This window comes from Leucoraja erinacea, unplaced genomic scaffold (genome assembly GCF_028641065.1).
Source record: "Leucoraja erinacea ecotype New England unplaced genomic scaffold, Leri_hhj_1 Leri_597S, whole genome shotgun sequence".
Taxonomy (NCBI): domain Eukaryota; kingdom Metazoa; phylum Chordata; class Chondrichthyes; order Rajiformes; family Rajidae; genus Leucoraja; species Leucoraja erinaceus.
This window is the reverse complement of record NW_026576506.1, coordinates 60,001-65,000: the sequence shown is the minus strand read 5'-3', so window position 1 is coordinate 65,000 and position 5,000 is coordinate 60,001.

The following is a 5,000-nucleotide window of genomic DNA, read 5'->3' as shown; positions in this document are numbered from 1 at the left end:
GCTAAAGGGATCAGGGGGTATGGAGAGAAGGCAGGGATGGGATACTGAGTTGGATTCCAGTTCATTGGCTATATTTAAGAGGGAGTTAGATGTGGCCCTTGTGGCTAAAGGGATCAGGGGGGTATGGAGAGAAGGCAGGGATGGGATACTGAGTTGGATTCCAGTTCATTGGCTATATTTAAGAGAGAGTTAGATGTGGCCCTTGTGGCTAAAGGGATCAGGGGTATGGAGAGAAGGCAGGGATGGGATACTGAGTTGGATTCCAGTTCATTGGCTATATTTAAGAGGGAGTTAGATGTGGCCCTTGTGGCTAAAGGGATCAGGGGGGTATGGAGAGAAGGCAGGGATGGGATACTGAGTTGGATTCCAGTTCATTGGCTATATTTAAGAGAGAGTTAGATGTGGCCCTTGTGGCTAAGGGGATCAGGGGGTATGGAGAGAAGGCAGGGATGGGATACTGAGCCATGATCATATCGAATGGCGAATGGTGCAGGCTCGAAGGGCCGAATGGCCTCTACTCCTGCACCTGTCGTCTATGTTTCTATGTTTCTATGCTTGTGAAGTCCAACCCCAACTCCCCCCTCTCGCCCCTTCACGCCCCAACGTTCCTGTGTCCGACTCTCCTGTGTTTCAGCGAGATACTTCCTCTGTTTCGCCGGGAAGGGCGTCTGCCGGCCTGACGGGTGTCAAGCCAGGGAGAAGAGGCACCGGGAGCGTTGTTTCCTGGGACTGACGTGCTGCGTGAAGAAGTGACGCGCCGGGGCGGGAACGGCGGCACGGGGCGATCCCCGGAAACGTGGGAATAGAAAATCTTCCAACCGTCCCGCCGTTCGTTGGCGTTTGTGTTCCCTTCACGTGTAACCCTCCCCGCGCCCCCGCGCCTCTTTCGAGAGCCGGAGATCCTATAGCGGACAAGATAGACAACTCCTGCCTCTAGCGTATGTGTGTCCAAGCCCTTAACAATCTCATATATGTTTCAATGAGATCCCCTCTCATCCTTCTTCAGAGTGTACAAGCCCTTAACAATCTCATATATGTTTCAGAGTGCCCTCTCATCCTTCTAAACTCCACAGAGTGTACAAACTCTTAACAATCTCATATATGTTTCAATGAGATGCCCGCTCATCCTTCTAAGCTCCAGAGTGTACAAGCCCAGCCGCTCCATTGTGTGGCCCCTGGTTCTGGACTCCCCCAACATCGGGAACATGTTTCCTGCCTCTAGCGTGTCCAAACCCCTTAACAATCTCATATATGTTTCAATGAGATCCCCTCTCATCCTTCTAAACTCCACAGAGTGTACAAGCCCATCCGCTCCATTGTGTGGCCCCTGGTTCTGGACTCCCCCAACGTCGGGAACATGTTTCCTGCCTCTAGCGTGTCCAAACCCCTCAACAATCTCATATATGTTTCAATGAGATCCCCTCTCATCCTTCTAAGCTCCACAGAGTGTACAAGCCCATCCGCTCCATTGTGTGGCCCCTGGTTCTGGACTCCCCCAACATCGGGAACATGTTTCCTGCCTCTAGCGTGTCCAAACCCCTCAACAATCTCATATATGTTTCAATGAGATCCCCTCTCATCCTTCTAAGCTCCACAGAGTGTACAAGCCCATCCGCTCCATTGTGTGGCCCCTGGTTCTGGACTCCCCCAACATCGGGAACATGTTTCCTGCCTCTAGCGTGTCCAAACCCCTTAACAATCTCATATATGTTTCAATGAGATCCCCTCTCATCCTTCTAAACTCCACAGAGTGTACAAGCCCATCCGCTCCATTGTGTGGCCCCTGGTTCTGGACTCCCCCAACATCGGGAACATGTTTCCTGCCTCTAGCGTGTCCAAACCCCTCAACAATCTCATATATGTTTCAATGAGATGCCCTCTCATCCTTCTAAACTCCACAGAGTGTACAAGCCCATCCGCTCCATTGTGTGGCCCCTGGTTCTGGACTCCCCCAACATCGGGAACATGTTTCCTGCCTCTAGCGTGTCCAAAGCCCTTAACAATCTCATATATGTTTCAATGAGATCCCCACTCATCCTTCTAAGCTCCACAGAGTGTACAAGCCCTTAACAATCTCATATATGTTTCAATGAGATGCCCTCTCATCCTTCTAAACTCCACAGAGTGTACAAGCCCTTAACAATCTCATATATGTTTCAATGAGATCCCCTCTCATCCTTCTAAACTCCACAGAGTGTACAAGCCCTTAACAATCTCATATATGTTTCAATGAGATCCCCTCTCATCCTTCTAAACTCCACAGAGTGTACAAGCCCTTAACAATCTCATATATGTTTCAATGAGATCCCCTCTCATCCTTCTAAACTCCACAGAGTGTACAAGCCCTTAACAATCTCATATATGTTTCAATGAGATCCCCTCTCATCCTTCTAAACTCCACAGAGTGTACAAGCCCACAGCCGCTCCATTCACTCAGCATATGACATAGAAACATAGAAACATAGAGAATAGGTGCAGGAGTAGAGGCCATTCGGCCCTTCGAGCCTGCACCATTCGCCATTCAATATGATCATGGCTGATCATCCAACTCAGTATCCCGTACCTGCCTTCTCTCCATACCCCCTGATCCCTTTAGCCACAAGGGCCACATCTCACCCCCTCTTAAATATAGCCAATGAACTGTGTGGCCTCAACTACCCTCTGTGGCAGAGAATTCCACAGATTCACCACTCTCTGTGTGTGAAAAAAAAATGTTTTTCTCATCTCGGTCCTAAAAGATTTCCCCCTTGTCCTTAAAGTGTGTGTGTGTGGCCCCTTGTTCTGGACTTCCCCAACATCGGGAACAATCTTCCTGCATCTAGCCTGTACCCCTTAAGAATTTTGTACATTTCTATAAGATCCCCCCTCAATTTTCTAAATTCCAGCGAGTACAAGCCGAGTCTATCCAGTCTTTCTTCATATGGAAGTCCTGACATCCCAGGAATCAGTCTGGTGAACCTTCTCTGTACTCCCTCTATGGCAAGAATGTCCTTCCTCAGATTAGGAGACCAAAACTGTACGCAATACTCCAGGTGTGGTCTCACCAAGACCCTGTACAACTGCAGTAGAACCTCCCTGCTCCTGAACCTCCCTGCTCCTATACTCAAATCCTCTATGGCAAGAATGTCTTTCCTCGGATTAGGAGACCAAAACTGTACGCAATACTCCAGGTGTGGTCTCACCAAGACCCTGTACAACTGCAGTAGAACCTCCCTGCTCCTATACTCAAATCCTCTATGGCAAGAATGTCTTTCCTCAGATTAGGAGACCAAAACTGTACGCAATACTCCAGGTGTGGTCTCACCAAGACCCTGTACAACTGCACAGTAGAACCTCCCTGCTCCTATACTCAAATCCTCTATGGCAAGAATGTCTTTCCTCAGATTAGGAGACCAAAACTGTACGCAATACTCCAGGTGTGGTCTCACCAAGACCCTGTACAACTGCAGTAGAACCTCCCTGCTCCTATACTCAAATCCTTTTGCTATGAATGCTAACATACCATTGGCTTTCTTCACTGCCTGCTGCAATGGGCTGATGTGTAGTATGCAACGGAGCGGTACGTGGGCCTGTTTGTCATCCATTTTAGTAACCGGGCCCTACGCGACCAGCAGTGTAATCAACGTTGCGGGTGAACAGTTTGTGTTAATAAAATTTTTTAAATTGTGAAAACGAGAAGATTTTTATCCGAATAACTTTTATTTTTTACGAGGATGTTTCCGTAAGCGGCTTCCGTCTCCGCGCTAGTTATCCTACGGGATCTTTGGTGCGGAGACGGAAGCCGGTTACGGAAATGGCGGCCAAAAATTACCCATGGCCGTACTACGTCTTTGTCGTCGAGTGATCTATCTTGCTCGCTTGTAGGATCTTTGCCGGGAACGGTCGGGAACAGCTCAGAATTGGCCTCGGAATCAAACGAGGCGAGGAGAAAGCTTTTTCGAATAAGGGGTGAGCCATTTAGAACGGAGATGAGGAAACACTTTTTTCACACAGAGAGTGGTGAGTCTGTGGAATTCTGAGGTGTGAAAAAGGCAGATCAAAGGGGAAGATGATCAAGGGAAATGTAGAATGGATTGCTGTTAGCTGAGGGGAAGAGACAATAGACAATAGACAATGGGTGCAGGAGTAGAGGCCATTCGGCCCTTCAAGCCAGCACCGCCATTCAATGTGATCACGGCTGATCATCCCCAATCAGTACCCCGTTCCTGCCTTCTCCCCCATATCCCCTGACTCCGCTATCTTCAAGAGCCCTATCTAGCTCTCTCTTGAAAGCATCCAGAGAACCGGCCTCTGAGGCAGAGAATCCCACAGACTCACAACTCTCTGTGTGAGAAAAAGTGTTTCCTCGTCTCCGTTCTAAATGGTTTTTACCCCTTATTGTTAAACTGCGTGTGTGTGGCCCCTGGTTCTGGACTCCCCCAACATCGGGAACATGTTTCCTGCCTCTAGAATGTCTCTGGTATGTTTTAATGAGGTGCCCTCTCATCCTTCTTCTAAACTCCAGAGTGTAGAAGCCCCGAGTGTATATCCCCTGACTCCGCTATCTTTAAGAGCCCTATCTAGCTCTCTCTTGAAAGCATCCATCCATTCGGCCCTTCGAGCCTGCACCGCCATTCAATATGATCATGACTGATCATCCAACTCAGTATCCCGTCCCTGCCTTCTCTCCATACCCCCTGATCCCCTTAGCCACAAGGGCCACATCTAACTCCCTCTTAAATATAGCCAATGAACTGGCCTTGACTACCCTCTGCGGCAGAGAGTTCCAGAGATTCACCATTCTCTGTGTGAAAAAAGTTCTTCTCATCTCGGTTTTAAAGGATTTCCCCCTTATCCTTAAACTGTATGTGGCCCCTTGTCCTGGACTTCCCCAACATCGGGAGCAATCTTCCTGCATCTAGCCTGTCCAACCCCTTAAGAATTTTGTAAGTTTCTATGAGATCCCCTCTCAATCTCCTAAATTCTAGAGGGTATAAACCAAGTCTATCCAGTCTTTCTTC